The sequence below is a fragment of the Eublepharis macularius genome, chromosome 7 (genome assembly GCF_028583425.1).
Source record: "Eublepharis macularius isolate TG4126 chromosome 7, MPM_Emac_v1.0, whole genome shotgun sequence".
Classification (NCBI taxonomy): domain Eukaryota; kingdom Metazoa; phylum Chordata; class Lepidosauria; order Squamata; family Eublepharidae; genus Eublepharis; species Eublepharis macularius.
The window spans coordinates 89,092,283-89,110,596 of NC_072796.1; positions in this window are offsets into that span (position 1 = coordinate 89,092,283).

Consider the following 18,314-nt stretch of genomic DNA (forward strand, 5'->3'; position numbering starts at 1 on the left):
GTATTTTGTGGGAAAACCTCATTCACAGTTCTGTGTGTGTGTTTAAAATATGCTTTTTGAAGACTGGCTGCTTGCTTTAAAAATCGGGTAGGGAGGAACGGAGGATTCTGTCCCTGCTTTTTTTTAAAAGCTGGCTGAAACATGTTGACGGGGTGTCTCTCTCTATTTGGAGAGTCTGTATCGTATACCTGGGTGTCCCAAGTGTAACCCAACCACAACACTTTGTTTATTTTATCACATGCAATGCAGTAATAAAGTTACATACATATCATATACACATTATGGTATCTTATCTGACATCTGTGTACAAACACAGCACATCATGACTGGCAGGGGATCTCCTGGCTGTGGTGGGAAGAATGTGCAACATGGTGGGGGCAGATCAGGCAGAGGGAGAGGAAGGAGTGATTTTGAAAAAGCAGTAGCAGCCAACAATAGTAGCAATCTGCCGGGCACTGGAAGTCTCCCTGCAAGCTTGAGCTACTGTTCCTCAAGCTAAGTGGCTGCAGTGCCAATTCCTCAAGCTACTTTATGTGTTACTGTTTCCTATCAATTCTCTCATAGACTTTAATGTGAAACCTGGTAGATTTCATTGCCTCAAAAAGTGGGACTGCTTTATTATATCTGCCTGATATTTGGCAGCTTAAATGTCTTAGTGGAATACTGCAATCCTTCTGTCTTTTGTCAAGTTCAGACAGAATACGAGAAAGGTACAGACTCAGGAAAGGGAGAGGTATTTCCATTGAAACCAATGGGAAATAATAATGAACTAGAATTATGGATCTGAAAAAATAGGAAAAGAAATAATAAATCAACAAAACTATATGAAACAACCCAATAATGAAACAGTCCCTTTAGGAATTAATAATAAAAATGGAAGAAATAAAACCTGCTCTCATGTACAAGTCTAGTTAAGACTGTTTTGCATACTATAATCAAATGTCAATGAAAAAAATGGAAATTAATATCTTGTATGTAGAAGTACCAATTAATAATATGGAGTAAGAGAGATGTAATGTGATGGAGTTGCATCTAATGACCCTCAAATTTCAGCCTTAAACATGTACAGTGTGTTAGAAATCTCTAATTTCAGTGGGACACAGGTTTTTGTGATACACTAGTTCCCCTCTGTGGCAGAGTTTGATAATTCACTCTCCCTTCAATACTTAAGAACCAATGAAATGCATGAAGAAAACTAAGAAATTCCAGCAGTAGCAATAATAATCAAATACGCACATATTTGGAGAGGGAAATAGAATTACCTAAAGATCAAGCTAGAACAATATCATTCATTTTTCTTGCACCTTGCTTGTATCCATCATTCCTCTCTCTTAGCACCTGCATTAATAAAATCTTAAGTGCCAATATCATTGACATAGCAAAGCTGGTCTTTGTCTTAATTGTCTCTCTATACTAGGCAATCACTAGGCAACTGGATTAATAAATGGGATGGGGAGAGAAAAAGAAAGGCACAAAGTGACAAAAAGAGAAAAAATAAGTATAACCATGTGCCTTATGTAAACTACAATTCAAGGCAGCTTTTTAATTAATAGATAATAGATAAGCTATCTATAAAATGATATAATATAGCAATCTTTAATTTAAGCAGGCTACAAGAGTAAGAGAAGTAACAATTGTACTCTGTTTTGAAAAGCAAACTGTAGCTTTTCTCTGACAGGAAAAATCATGCACTGTGGTGCATGCCCTGGTAACATCTAGATTAGATTATTTTAAAGCACTCAACATGTGGCTGCCCTTGAAGGCTGTCAGGAAGCTACATCTGAACACTCACAAAGCTGCCTTCTACTAAATCAAACCACTGCTCCATCAGCGTCAGTATTGTTTACTCAGACCGGCAGCAGCTCTCCAGGGTCTCCATCTAGTACCTACTGCCTGGTTGTTTTTAACTGGAGATGCCAGGGATTGAACCTGGAACCTTCTGCATGCAAAGCAGAGGCTCTTCCACTGAGCCGAAGCCTCTCCCCTCCAAAGAAACCCTGTTGTTTATCTCCATCCAGAGTTGTTTTCACATGCATAGTTTGTATAGAATGCTGTGGCTAGAACACTGACTGGAGTGGATCATATGGACCATATTATCCCAATATTATTCCATCTACATTGGTTCCCTGTTTGCTTCTTGGCCCAATTCAAAGGCCAGATTCAATTAAAAGCCCTATGAGGACTGGGACCAGCATACCTGGAATGTCCACTTACTCCTTGTTATAATCTGGCTGTGCCAGCCTCAGAAGCCTGTTAGCAGTGGGAATAGGCCTGCCTACAATTCCCAGGAGCCCCTAGGCCATTATGGCAACCTTTTTGGCCAATCAGAACACAGGGGGCTGGTGCTGTATAAGTCTGGGAGGGAAAAACCTGTGTTCTTTCTCCCAGGGAGCGGGCCAGAGGAGGTTTCTGCTAGGGAGAGAGGCCCTCATTCAGGTAGGGTGAGAAGACAGGCCTGGCAGACAAAGGGACAGTGAATTCAGTCACGCTAGGGCCTTTTGTTTATTTTACTTTCACCCATCTATTGTTGCTAAGGCACCTTGTTTGCTTGCTTGCTTGTTGTTTGATTAACTGACCTCTTTGTAAATAAATCCTTTTGTTTGTTGTTACTCTGCTGGCTCCTCACGCCTGTTTATTGGTCAAGCTACGGAAGTCAGAAGGGTTGGGAAGGTACTTTGGGCCTTCCCAAGGGACCCAAAATCCCAGAGTGGTGGCAGCGTAAGGTGGCTCAACCCACCTGAGGCATGACACTCCTATATAACCTACTTGACCAGTTGGGTCATCTTCAAGCCCTCCTCTGGATGTACCCACCATCTGAGGATAGGCAGGTGGTGTTGCATCTTGAACACCGTGACATTCCAATTTTATATACAATAAACATGTTTTTATTCAGTTCTCACTCAGGCTCAGCCTGCATTTTTAGTTGGCCTCAGTCAAGCCTCGGCAGCCACCAATTTGCTACAGGAGCTCTGTAGGACCAAGACTAAAGAATGTATTGTCGAAGGCTTTCACGGCCGGAGAACGATGGTTGTTGTGGGTTTTCCGGGCTGTATTGCCGTGGTCTTGGCATTGCAGTTCCTGACGTTTCGCCAGCAGCTGTGGCTGGCATCTTCAGAGGTGTAGCACCAAAAGACAGAGATCTCTCAGTGTCACAGTGTGGAAAAGATGTAGGTCATTTGTATCTACTCAGGAGGGGTGGGGTTGAGCTGAGTCATCCTGTAAGAGTTTCCCAGGGTGTGGAATGCTAATGGCGGGAGGCTTCACTGTATCCTGAGGAGGTTCTTTTGCATATGGATTGGTACTTGATGTGCTAATCTTCTCTGCAGGGCTATTGTCAGGTGTGGAGTGTTTTGTTAGCCTGGTGTTTTTTAGAACTGGAAACCATGCTCAGTTCATTCTTAGGGTTTCTTCTTTCCTGTTGAAGTTTTGCTTATGCTTGTGAATTTCAATGGCTTCCCTGTGCAGTCTGACAAAGTAGTTGGAAGTGTTGTCCAGTATTTTGGTGTCTTGGAATAAGATACTGTGCCCTGTTTGAGTTAGGCTATGTTCAGCCACTGCTGATTTTTCAGGTTGTCCAAGTCTGCAGTGTCTTTCATGTTCTTTTATTCTTGTCTGGATGCTACGCTTTGTGGTCCCGATGTAAACTTGTCCACAGCTGCAGGGTATACGGTATACTCCTGCAGAGGTTAGGGGGTCTCTACTGTCTTTTGCTGATCGTAGCATCTGTTGTATTTTTCAGGTGGGTCTGAATACTGCTTGAAGGTTATGCTTTTTCATAAGCTTTCCCATCTGATCAGTAATTCCTTTGATATATGGCAAAAACACTTTTCCTGTGGGAGACTGTTTTTCTTTGATTGTTTGATTCATCCTGGGTTTGATTGCTCTTCGGATTTCATTTCTGGAGTAGCCATTTGCCTGAAGTGCGTGGTTTAGATGATTAATTTCCTCATTGAGAAAGTGCGGCTCACATATCCGTCTTGCACGATCCACTAATGTTTTCATTATGCCTCTTTTCTGTCGGGGATGGTGATTGGAGTTTTTGTGTAGGTACCGATCAGTGTGAGTTGGTTTCCTGTAGACCTTGTGACCTAACTGAAAGTTTGCTTTGCGGATGACCCAGGTATCCAGGAATGGGAGTTTTCCCTCGATTTCTTTCTCCATGGTGAATTGTATGTTCAGGTGGATGTTGTTGAGATGATTCAAAAACCCCATCAATTCTTCCTCCCCATGGCTCCAAATGATAAATGTATCATCCACAAACCGGAACCATACACTAGGTTTGTGGGGTGCTGATTCTAGAGCTTATTCCACCATTGCCTGACAACCAGTTACTTCCAATGGGACAACGAATTCTATGAACAGATGGATGGGGTGGCCATGGGGAGCCCACTCAGCCCAGTTATAGCAAACTTCTACATGGAACATTTTGAAAAAACATTTTGAAAAAACCAACTCACACTGATCGGTACCTACACAAAAACTCCAATCACCATCCCCGACAGAAAAGAGGCATAATGAAAACATTAGTGGATTGTGCAAGACGGATATGTGAGCCGCACTTTCTCAATGAGGAAATTAATCATCTAAACCACGCACTTCAGGCAAATGGCTACTCCAGAAATGAAATCCGAAGAGCAATCAAACCCAGGATGAATCAAACAACCAAAGAAAAACAGTCTCCCACAGGAAAAGTGTTTTTGCCATATATCAAAGGAATTACTGATCAGATGGGAAAGCTTATGAAAAGCATAACCTTCAAGCAGTATTCAGACCCACCCGAAAAATACAACAGATGCTACGATCAGCAAAAGACAGTAGAGACCCCCTAACCTCTGCAGGAGTATACCGTATACCCTGCAGCTGTGGACAAGTTTACATCGGGACCACAAAGCGTAGCATCCAGACAAGAATAAAAGAACATGAAAGACACTGCAGACTTGGACAACCTGAAAAATCAGCAGTGGCTGAACATAGCCTAACTCAAACAGGGCACAGTATCTTATTCCAGGACATCAAAATACTGGACAACACTTCCAACTACTTTGTCAGACTGCACAGGGAAGCCATTGAAATTCACAAGCATAAGCAAAACTTCAACAGGAAAGAAGAAACCCTAAGAATGAACCGAGCATGGTTTCCAGTTCTAAAAAACACCAGGCTAACAAAACACTCCACACCCGACAATAGCCCTGCAGAGAAGATTAGCACATCAAGTACCAATCCATATGCAAAAGAACCTCCTCAGGATACAGTGAAGCCTCCCGCCATTAGCATTCCACACCCTGGGAAACTCTTACAGGATGACTCAGCTCAACCCCACCCCTCCTGAGTAGATACAAATGACCTACATCTTTTCCACACTGTGACACTGAGAGATCTCTGTCTTTTGGTGCTACACCTCTGAAGATGCCAGCCACAGCTGCTGGCGAAACGTCAGGAACTGCAATGCCAAGACCACGGCAATACAGCCCGGAAAACCCACAACAACCAAGACTAAAGAACATGAAAAACAGAAAACTGTCCCTGAGAGGCTGCTTGTACACGTTACAACTAGAGATGGGCACGAACAGCAATACGACCAAAAAAAAAAAGCCACAAACAGCCCAATCGGCTGTTCGCGAACAAGCTGTTCGTGAGGTCCCATTCTAAATGAACAGGTGGTCGTTGCAAGCCTTGTTCCTTGCTGTTGCTGTTCATCAAGCCAGACAGTCTGGCACCTGCAATCAATTCCCTTGGCAACTTGGGCAGGGATTGTCTGAACTCTGTCTGAAGTCATCAAGTGTGCAGCTTCAAATTTGTTACAAGGGAGCAAAGACCAGGGGGAGGGGGGCTCCCAGCTCTGGCTTAGTTTGCAGACAGTGGAGAGGGAGAGAGTTGCTGTTGGCATTTTGATAGAGTGCATTGGAGCTTGAATTTTCTTTGTGTGTCTACCCCTTCAGGTTCCAGGGCTGCTGCCAGGCTCCGGGCCAAGCTATTATTTATTATTGGTACCTTTCCTGCTGCCTGCTCAGGTAAGGTTTCTGGGAGTGGTGCAGTAGGGATCGACCTCTTCAAGTTCCAGGGATGCTGCCAAGCTCTGGGGCCAAGCTATTATTTATTATTGGTACCTTTCCTGGTGCCTGCTCAGGTCAGGCTTCTGGGAGTGGTGCAGTAGGGATCTTGACTTGGATGATGGCTGGAGGAGAGCCTGCTGGCCCCCACAAACAGCCAACCACAAACATGTTCGTGAACAGGGCTATGTTTGTGGTTGTTCGTGAGTCCCTGTTCGTGGATGGCAACGAACAATGAACATCATGTTCAGGTTTTTTTTTTCTGTTCATGCTCATCTTTAATTACAACAGGTGGCAACCTCAGAAAGGACCTTGGTTGTGGCACCAAAACTCTAGCTCCCTCTATCATTTTCTTCTGCCAGTTGGTGAAGAATTCTTTATTTTGTTTGATGTTCTCTCACTAACTCTTATTAGCCCTGTTTATGTGTGTTTATGTTTTTAGATTGTTTTATTTAGTTATTTTAAATACTTGATATCTATTTTTATTTTAAATCAGTGTTAATGTCTGAAATGTTTTAGTGCATAGTTGTAATGTTCTGCGCCAGGATACCCTAAATTAGGTGGAAAGGCAGAGAACTGTTTTAAATAAATAAATGATGTAAGCTGTTTTGGGTCCCCATTGTGGATAAAGGTGGAGTATAAATGAAGCAAATAAACAATAAATATAGCTGAAAGGGGAGCAGATAAAAGGTAGGTTGACTGGTGGGCAGGAAGGAGAGAAGGAAGCGGAAAGGCTATGGGGGCTTTCAGGGAAGAGAAAGAGAAAATGGTAGGAGAGGAGGAAATAAGATGCCCCCTATAAGTCCTTGCAGGTCCTCTGCTTGTTTCTTGATATTTTCAGCTTAACTTTGTCTTCATTTCTAGGCTTATAAAGGTGTGTGCTTGAGACAAATGATTTGTTTGCTTTTCTAGTCTTTATATGGAAACATTTTTCCCCAGAGACATACCAGACATACCTTCCCAGAGAAGGGTTATTTGTCTTAGATTTAAAGAGGAAGGTTTCCATACATAGATTTGTCTCTTCCGGAGCCATTAAAAATATAGGTATTTGCATCAAGCTACAACATTCTTTTCTTGGTTAGTCCCCAGTACTCTACATTTGTGTATAAATCTTCAGTTGTTAGAGCCATTTGCAAGCAAGAAACAACTGTCTGATATACTGAGGAATTTTAGTTTCATCCTCTAAGGGACAGGAATTCAATCAATACAGAAAAATAATATACCTACCAGTGGTGTTTGGAATACAGACATTATGTTTTAAACATTTGACACAACAACGTTCCATTTGACAAATCAAGCACAGGCCTCTGGCAGCAACTGAAAAGCATGATGTAGTCATAAATCAAGAGGTAGAAAAAATATTTTATCACATGAATATACAAGATTTCCTGTTCTTGAGTTATGCCTACTTAAAAAAAAAAGATCACTACTAAATCTCTTATGGTAGTGTAGCTTCATGTTAAGGTGGTGTAGTAAAGTTATGCAATCATAATTTTAGTTAGTTCTTTTTCTTTCTTGCTCTACTCTTCTGACCTATAGGTCTTAAGTAGTAACTGAGAATATGAGGAAGAAAGTAAGAATTCAGGCCAGAGAAAGTTAGTCCACAAATTACAAAAAGGGTGATTTCTTACAAGTTGCCCGAATTCCCATGGCCTGAACTAAAAATTTAGCTAAAATGAGTAAATTTTCCACTCTTCAGTCTATTAGTAATTTAGGGACTAAAATATCTGGTGTAAAATCTGCCCAGTGTAATGTCAGTGGTTTGATCCATTTGTTTCGCCTTGTTGTACCATGGGCATTCAAATAAAACATAGGTTACAGTTTCGATAACACCCAGACCACAGCCACAATATCTGTTTGAAAAGGGTATACCCAGAACGCGGCCTTCAGAGACTGCAGATGGTAGTGCATTTAGTCTTACAAGTATAATTGTTCGTCTATATTTAGGGACTATTAAGCCAAACAAATCTGTTGGAGAATTTTAGTTAGCATGCAGCCTTACCTTATCATTTTTCCTTGTAATGTTTTCTGGGAATAGGTTAAGTTGATGCTGTTCCACCGAAACAAGCTCTACAAAAGTAGCTTTCAGTACAAAGAGATACAGAGTCGATACTTGGATGTGCTGATGGAGGAACGAAATAGACCTCATGAGCTGGACCCTTGCAGCACCATCAGATCTTTTTTCTTTTTGTCTTCTCCTGAGCAGTTAGAAGGCCAAGTAATTTTTCCAGTATCTCGCCCTTTATTCATGTAAAATTATTGCTGCGAGAAGGACCTTCCAAAAGGAGGCTCGCTTTATGGAGGCTATGTGAGTCACTCCAGAGTAGAGATGGGCACGAACTAAAAAAACCCGCGAACCACATGACTCATGGTTTGTAGCATTCCATGGTACATTGCACCACGAACTTCCAACCTTTTCCCAGTTCGTGGTTTGTTGTTCTGTGGCATTTCAACTGAAACAGCCCATTTGTGGCATTTGAAACAGCCCCTTTCTTCTGCTGCCTGGGCTGTCTGTAAAACTGATAGCACAGCAGCAGGAAAGAGGCTGTCCGCTTCAAAGACCCCATGGCAGTTCCAGTGCGGGGTCTGTGAAATGACAGCCTCTTTTCCTGCTGCTCTTGCAACAGGAGAAAGAAGCTGTCATTTCACAGACCCCGCACCAGCGTGGGTTCTGTGAAATGACAGCTTCTTTCTCCTGCTGCCCGGGCTGTCAGTTTTAGAGACCCCGCACTGTTCCAGCACGGGTCTGTGAAACTTAACAAACTGACAGCCCGGGCAGCAGGAGAAAGGGGCTGTCAGTTTCACAGACCCCGTGCTGGGTTCAGCTGATGGGCTGAAACTGGCGCAGGGTCTGTGAAACTCCAAACCCGGCCATGGAACAGCTGGAAAAATTTGTTTGTTCTGTAAACACGAGTTCCCATGGAATGCATGTTTTGGTGCAAACAAACCAGCCATTCTGTACAGAATTTTGTTCCGTGGTTCGTTTCGAGCCCATCTCTACTCCGTAGCATAATACATGCTTCCCATTGATTTGCTTTTTCTCACTGCATATCGGTCAGTGAATTGTAAATTGTACTGTGCCTCCTATTCAGTCCATATTACCCCCCTTCCAAAACGTTTGTTTCTGTCACTGACAAGCATGTGTCCTGATGCTGGCTTCAAATTCTTAATTCGTATATGCCTTGGAGCTTGTGGCTGCAGTCCTATCTATGCTGAAAAAGGCCCAACTGAATCTTGTGAGCATATACGTGTGTGTTTCTACAGGAAGGGGTACAGATTGGGTTCTGTGATATTATTTTGTCATTTCCATGGGCTGATTGGTGTCTGTTATACATGTTGTCATCAGGATAAATACTGTAACTGGTTAGAGGTAACAGAGTTGCTAAGAATACTGTGAGACATGTTTTCGTTTTCTCTGCTGTCGTACTGTGCTTCTAAATCCGCTGCTAAGGGAAGTGCAGGATACCAGCTAGTTATACTAGTGTAAGCTTTGACATAGCAATGTTGAAAGATAAACTAGAGGCTTGCCATATCTGTTAGGCCCCTATTGATGGATATAGCACAAAATTTAGAACTGCCAATAGTTTTGAAAGTAATGATGGAAAATATTCTGGGGAAAATTATTATACCGCAGGGGCGGCAGGATGATGGTTCTACCATTTTGAGGCTGTTTTTACTAAAATTCTCATAGCTGATTTCAAACCTCCAGTTTATTATGAAAGGCAAGTAATTTTTTTTAAAAAAAGATTATATGGTAAGATAAGCAAAGTTTCTGCACCATTCTCAGGAAGACTCTGCTTCATGGACCACTATAATCTAATTAGGTTAACACAACACAGTACACAGATTAGAAATGGTAAGAGTAACTCTATGTTTTAAGCAGCAACCACCACCACAATTAAGCAGCCCTAGGGAACACAGATCAGATGGGACTCTCTCCTGTTCTAGACCAAAACCCACAGAACATCCTGGAAAAGCATGGCAAGAACCAAAGGTCATGGATGGATTCTTCAAAACAGTGGCAATATACAAGAGTAATCTGTATGAACCAAGCTAACAAGCAGGGAGTTTGGTGTCTTATTCTAGCAGCGGCCTGGAGATGTCTAAGAACTTAAATAGTCCTGCAGGGAGATGTGTACCTTGTATCCCCAGAGGACACTGCTGAGGCTCACAGGAGACAAGATCTGCTCAAGGGATGAGTGTTGGAATGGAATCATACTCCTTAGCAGAGTAGTGGAACTGCTTAAGCTGCAGGTATTCAGGAATGTATACTGAAAGGACAGGGGCAGAGTTATTTTCTCAAGGAAAGTGGATTGGATCATTGAAGTTCCCTGTGGTGTCTTGAGCAATCATCACACCTGTACTCCTTGTCTCATGTCTCACCTGGTCCTTCTAAGGATGGAAGGTTGAGGTTTCATGGGGGTATCACTTTTCCTTCATGCACTTCCCTCAGTTTAAACAGTCTTTTTGTAGCTGGTATTTGCTTCTTAGGAAGGTACTTCAATTTAAAATAACAGAATTGGGGAAATACCATGGGGAGAAAAAGATATTTCCCCAGCACTCTGATCTGATTGATAAACCCCAGGGCTGCTTTCATTGCTGTTTTTTAAAAAGATGCCAGTACTCATATACAAGGCTGTGCCAATTTCTACCAATTCCTTCCTTCCTCCTTCCTGCAGATCCCTACTAAGCTGCTTCTGAGGGTCTGCATTCCTTCTCTGGCAGAGTGGGACAGGCTGGTGTAGGAGGACATGAGAGAGCCCCACCCCCCCACAAAAAAGGTGCCAGACCTCAGTATAATGCCATCACACACACACACACACACACACACACACACACACACACACACACACACACACACACACACACACACAAAGCCCTGGCTGTTGTTCAAACAACCGATCACAGATCTTCTGTGTCATGTCCAGTTTGACCCTTAGGAGACTGTGATTTCTCTTGTCCTTTCATCACAACTGGATAGATTTTCTCACTTTGCCTATGTAACAGCCAGTATTTAATGTAACTTTACAGGATCAAAACAGTCACTATTACTGAAATTACAGAGAATACCACTTGGTGTGGGGAGGCTAAAAATCAATGTAAAAACCATTTACTTCAAGACAAAGCTCTGGTAGAATTTTTTTAAAAAAATTCAGTTCATCATTCATTACCATATAGATAGGTTTTTGAAACCTGATTTATGTCCCAGCTTACTGTTACAAAGATATAAGACCATACCCAAAATGAGATATTAACACTAAAGATGTTCCTAAGGAGGAAAATATTATTGTATTTTCGTAAATGCTGACTTAAAAGTGATCCACTGTAAAACAGTAATGTTATATAAGTAATACCACATTAACAATAGGATTTTCATTATTATTTACTTCAAAAATATCAAAGATTTTAAGATGAGAGAGGGAGATTCTACTCCAACTAGGTAGTGAAGAATTAAGACAAAGATTGGCTAGAAAAGTCTTCCACTAGCCCAGCAGAAAGAGAGACTCTGACATTATAGCTGCGATTTTATTTGCTCTTATGTAAACATGCATGAAGGACATTCTTACTATTTGCTTCTATAGCTGCAACCCCAGGGGACAGTCCAATGTAAGCGCAAGGGAGAAGGGGAAAATAGGGCATGTTTTCAATGAACCACCCCCTCATAGTCTCAAGTCTCCTTGAAAACTAAGACCAGAAAGGCAGCAAGAACTGGTGAGGGTTGCACCTGCAGCCCCTGGCACTCAGGATCAGCCCCCCAAGTCTCAGAAAGGCAGCTCCTTAGAGGTGAGCAGGGGTGCCAAAACAAATGACAGGAATACCCATTGGACACAATGGGAGAGAATGGAAGGCTCATTGGATGTGAAGAGAGTGATGAATGACCATCAACAGGCAGCGGCTCCATTGAAATACATCACTACATCACAAAGATGTCATAGATCCAGAGGAGTTAGCCATGTTCGTCTGTAATCACAAAATAGTAGAGTCCAGTAGCATCTTTAAGACTAACCAACTTTATTGTAGCATAAGCTTTCAAAAACCACAGATGCATCTGACAAAGAGAACTGTGGTTCTCGAAAGCTTATGCTAGAATAAAGTTAGTAAGTCTTAAAGGTGCTACTGTAGTCTTTACTATTTCACAAAGATGTGAGGAGGATGCAGGGTGGACCCCAAGATCCATGCCCCGGTCCCGGGATGACGCCTCCCAAAGTGGAATGATGGCCTGTGGGACCAGAGAAATGGTTCCAGGGGCCATCATCCCATATCCTGTGCCAGATTCCCAAAGTCCATCTGGGCCTCAGTAAACAGCAAAAGGGAGAGTGTCTGGCCTTGTTGGGGAGAAGTCCCAGAGATCCCAGGATGTCCCCCCTCAGCATCAACCTCACTCCCCACATACAGCGGTCTTCTGCCTAACTTATCAGACATCAGCAGTGCTGTCTGTCAGAGAATGAGAGTCCTCTGTGGCACCCCACCCCACCAGACACACATGGGCAACATTACATGTCCCACTCCACTGCCTGCAGTGAAATTGAGGGGGGGAGGGGAAAGGGAAGCTGGATGGGGCCAGAGCCTCTGAGGTGCCACTGGACACCTACTCCTTCTGGGTTGTTACTCTCTCCAGTATTTCCTGACAATCGAGCCCTTTCCACACATACAGTGCCACTCCACCTTCTCTATGACACTTCCTGAAGAAGTGAGCTGATTCACAAAATCTCATGCCCTACCACAAATTTTGTTAGTTTTATAGGTGCTACTGGACTCTTGCTCTTTCCTATGACACTTCCTGTTCTTCTTCAAATTACTCACACCCATTCACCACTGTAATCCAGTCATCCCACCAAGTCTCTGTAATGCCTACTAAGTTATCTTTCCATCTGCATTAATAGATCAAGCTTTGGTCATTGATTTATAGGCACTGGAAGCCTTGCAACATTCCTCCTCTTTGACCTGCCCTTCCCAGGTAGGCCTCTATTTGCTCTTCGTTGCTGAAATTCCTGTAGCAGTTGTCTCAATTCCCCTGTAATGTCAGTTTAAAACCCTGCCAAGGGGTCGCTCAAGGTCCTTTCCAAGCATATTCTTCCCTGTCCCTGACAGGTGGAGTCTATCGCATGAAAACAATCTAGAGACTGAACTTCAGATCTACCCACTCACACAACCAGTATGTTTTCACATTAAAAAAACAAAGAATTATAGCAAAGAAAAAGGACAATTGGGTCAATAAATACACATTAATGAAATGGATTAAAGAAATGTTGATACAACACCTTGGTGAGTACTTTGCTTCAGCAATTAAGGTTAATGACAGTGAACAGGGATATGCTGAAAACTGATGCAAATGAGTATAGAAAAAACTGACATTAGTGCTGTTGAGATAAAGGGGTGCTCTCTGGATTCCAAAGTGAAAAACAAGTTCAGAAAAGGACTGTTTACTAGGATAGTTACAATTAAAAAAAAAAAACTTTATTGGTTGAACAAGCTGATCTGTCATACAAAAGAAAACTAATGAAGAATGTGACTTAATGATTCTAATTTGGTATAGAAAACAAAGTCATTTAAATTATCAGAGAGCAAATGGATATGACAGTAGGCTGTAGCATCCATTAATATGCATGGTTGGAAACAAGCAGGAATGAATCGACCATTACACTATACATGCTGAAGTTACAGGTAGCCATGTTGATCCGAAGTGAAATCCGAAAGCAAAAGTCAGACTATACCTTCCATTAACATTACCTTTCAATAACAGCAAAGCATGCGAGCTTTTGAGATTTTACGATCTCATCATCAGTGTGGATGCTTTAAAAAATGAGTGAAGATGTTTCAACCCACGATCCTAAAGTCTCTTGTAAGCATCCTGTGCTTTATCATGTATCTGTAATAGTGTGGCATAGATAAATGATGCCAGGTGGAGTTGGTATCAGATTGCAACTTTGGTCTTTTGTCAAAATTGAAAATATGAAAGCTGGTAACTGATACCTCTTTAATATGCTACATCTTGTAGGGTAACTGATGGATCTATCTAAACAACAACAATAGCCTGAGATGAGGAATACATGCCAGTGTGACTATTGCTGCTGTTAATTCCTGAGGTCCAGCTACTATGTTTTGCTGATGTTACTACACATACATAGCTGAACAATCATGCAGATGTCACTAAACACATACTGAGATCAGAGCCTTACTTGTCTTCATTCAATCATAACTCGAGATGGGCATGAACAGGAAAAACAAACATGATGTTCGTTGTTCATTGCCATCCACAAACAGGGACTCACGAAAAACCACAAACATGGCCCTGCTCACGAACATGTTTGTGGTTGGCTGTTTGTGGGGGCCAGCAGGCTCTCCTCCAGCCATCATCCAAGTCAAGATCCCTACTGCACCACTCCCAGAAGCCTGACCTGAGCAGGCACCTGGAAAGGTACCAATAACAAATAATAGCTTGGCCGAGAGCCTGGCAGCAGCCCTGGAACTTGAAGGGGTAGATCCCTATCCCACCACACACACAGAAAATTCAAGCTCCAATGCACTCTATCAAAATGCCAACAGCAACTCTCTCCCTCTCCACTGTCTGCAAACTAAGCCAGAGCTGGGAGCCCCCCTCCCCCCTGCTTTTTGCTCCCTTGTAACAAATTTGGAGCTCCACACTTGAAAGGAAGATCTGCCTATCAAGCTAAATTGGGCTTAGATTGTGGTTTCCAGGGCAACAGCAGGAGTTCAGACAGAGTTCAGACAATCCCTGCCTAAGTTGCCAAGGGAATTGATTGCAGGTGCCAGACTGTCTGGCTGACAAACAGCAAGATGAATAGCAAGGAACAAGGCTTGCAACAACCGCCAGTTCATTTAGAATGATGCCTTACGAACAGCTTGTTCACGAACAGATTGGATTGTTCGTGGCTTTTTTTTGTTCGTATTGCTGTTCGTGCCCATCTCTAATCATAACCATGATATAAAATGCTGATGTGAACCAGTTTTCGGAGATACATGAAAGTTACAAATTCAAAAATCTTTACTTCTGAAGTGTTTGGTTGTCTTAAAACACATAGTTTGGCCCCTTATGGTTTAAATAAATACCGCCCAGCCCAGAGCCTCACAGACACAGATAAATTTGCAGTCTCACACTCAATAGACATTACCTTTTCTTCACTGGTTCCAGAGACCCTAAGATGAAGGCCCTTAACTGTAAAAGTACCTATAAGAATTATAATGAAGCTCTGTCCTGCCATAAGTATTCATACAATCAACCTCAGTTTTGTTACGTTAGAAGTCTCCAAAGCATTGTATGAGCATTAATGAAACGTAACCGAGTACAAATAAGAGACAGGAAAATGGAAATCCAAAGAGACAATTTTCTTTAATGAGCCTAATTAACATTAATTAGATGCACAACAAGTCTTCCTTTAATCTTGCTAGGTACAACAAATGGTTATGCAAATGCAGCCTGAGGCTAAAACGAACTAACCAGGGCTCAGAGAATTTTCTGAAGATAGTTGATCAAAGCAGCTTCTTCATTGCTTTCTTTCTAGTAGTTTTCTAAAAAGGACCCTTTGACAGTAATTACACCCTCTAATGGTGTATGATAGTTTCTCATTAATTCTCTATTATACAACTCCTAATTAAGTTTGATTTTTGCTTGAAAAATATGCATTACCTTGCTCTTACTATTATCGGTTAATGCCCTTTCTTATTGGTTTCTCCCAGTTTTGTACCCCATTTAGACATTATTTCTCTTCAGAACATGTTATATTTTATGTGCATTTCCAGTAAATCACTGGAGGAATGTATTCTCATACTCTAATTATCATTAAACAGAATCTAATTTTCAGCATAGTAAATGCCTCTGGTATCATTCCACATATTTGGAAGCAGACTATTATATAGTCCCCCTTTTTTAAAAAGGGTCTCATTTAGATCCCGACTGTTACTGTCCAATCTATTTATTATCTTGTTTAGGCAAACTTAACTCTTCTTTATCTATTAGACAAGTTATTAGAATGGATGTAAACCAATAACATCTTAGGCTGGGAGCAAATAGGCTTCAAAAGAGATTCCTCTACTCTAGATCACTGTCTGATTCTTTTAGATTTAATTGGAAAATACATTTTACTTCTAGAAGGAGTTCTTTATGCAGCCTTTATGGACCTTAAGGGAGCATTTGACAGTGTTTCCAGACAAAAACTCTGGAATAAATTAAGGAAAACTGGTTGATAGAAAATCTTCATACTGGTCAGAGTGCTCTGGTCTGATGTAGTGTAGGAGTTTTCTGTTGACAAGGGATTCTGACAGGGATGTTTGCAAGGTCCATTTTTATTTAACTTATATTTTAATTATTTATCTGGCTCAGTTGACAAAAATTTTGATCCTTCTTGTTTAGATGGTTTAGAGATCTCACTTTTATTATATGCTGATGATGCAGTTTTAAAGTCCCGCTCTCACTTTGGACTCAAAAGACTAATGAATAGTATCACCAATTACTGCCACATGAAAGACCTAGAAATTAACTATGGTAAAAGTTAAGTACTCCTCTTTCAGAGGAAAAGGAATTCTCCCTTATTTCAATGGTCCATACATAATATTAGAATCCAACAAGTGAAGCAGTTTACATATCTGGGAATAATCTTCACACACCAATTGAATTGGTCCACACACCAGCTATGCTGAAAAAAGACAAGACTTTATACTGATGGTATTCTAAATTTGTTTAGGTACCATGGAGAACAGTATTTACCTGAGGCAGATTTTTAATATGAAAATTGTACCTGTTCTACTTTTGGGGGAAGCGACTTTGATTCAATCAGTTAAGGAATCTTTAGATCTTCCTTTACTTCGCTTCCTTCATAAGCTAACCAATACACAAAAATCTTTAGCTGGAGTGACCCTACGAGCAGAACTCTCTTGGCAAGAGTTTGCTGAGAAACTCCCAATCACAGAATATATTCCCTTCAATGAGCTGATTGTATTTTACTATTGTCATAATCTTTTGCCCTTTTATTCATGTCTACTTTAAGCTTTAAAAGGAGTCAACAGAACAGAATGTGATGTGGCTAATAAAAACTAATTACTTTTTTGTGCACTTTTAACTGCATTAGTAATCTTCCTCTCATAAGTGTGTAGTATACTTGTCCTTTTGATGCTATGGTAAATTATTTCATATACTTTTGATAGGCCTGACAATTTATTTAAAGTTGTAATCTTGTAGAGATGTACACACATTTAACCATCTTTTGTATTTCTATTTCTAGCATTCAAATCATTCTTGCTTATTACTGAAAAGATGAAGCCCTCTGGTGGTTAAATATGTTAATGACTTTTTGCTATCTCCAGCTTAATTTCCCCCCATTATTTATAGTCTGCCTTTTTCATTGAGACTCAATGCAGATTATCCAGCATGATTTAAGACATTTTTGATTTGTTGTACCCTGCCTGGGTAAGATTTTAAAAAATAAATGTAACTTATTTCAAAAGCTTACATTAGGTTGGAGCCAATGTTTCCCTCACATTAAATGATCAGGCTTTCTTAGGTAGATTGATTCTGCTTACCAAAGTGGGTGATAATGGGAGAGCATTAACTCCTATTTCCCTGCCAGTCTGTCTGTTGCGACCTGTCTGTCTCATGCAGAGGTTCACAGAGGCGGTTACAATGGCAGCGGCAACTACTTCTCACCCACACATCCACCTGGCTGGCTCAAAGGACAGCAGCTCCTGTTCTTCCTTTGCCAGACTGCTCAAACAATTGCTCCTTTTCCCAAAAGGATGAATCCCCCCTAAAACAAACAAACAAACCCACCCACCCAACAGGGAGATGTTATATCTGTACAGACATACCTCCCTATCTTTACCTAACTCCAGCCTCTGGTTTTTTGGATTCACATAGGTGTGCCAGGTTAAGAAATAGATAGGAGAAAATAACAGCACAGTCATAAACAGTTCCACCTTTCTATGTCTACTGAAGTCAATGTGTTTAGCACTGTTTACGATTGTACTGGTAATCATATCAGCCCACATTTTGAAGTGGCACAACCTAGATTTATCGTAGTAAGAACTAGGCCTAGATATGCAGGAATTCTCTATTTTCCCCCTCTTTAAAAATACATCATCATTCTTACATGTAGGAGTAAAACTGTTTCTGATTAAAAACAATCAATGCCTACTCACCCACCTCCTCATAACCTTAGTGATTACAGTATGATACATTCAAGTGCTGTTTCAGCTTTAAGGAAGTACAGCATTTCATTTCCAATATGATAGTTCTTAACGCAAGCACCC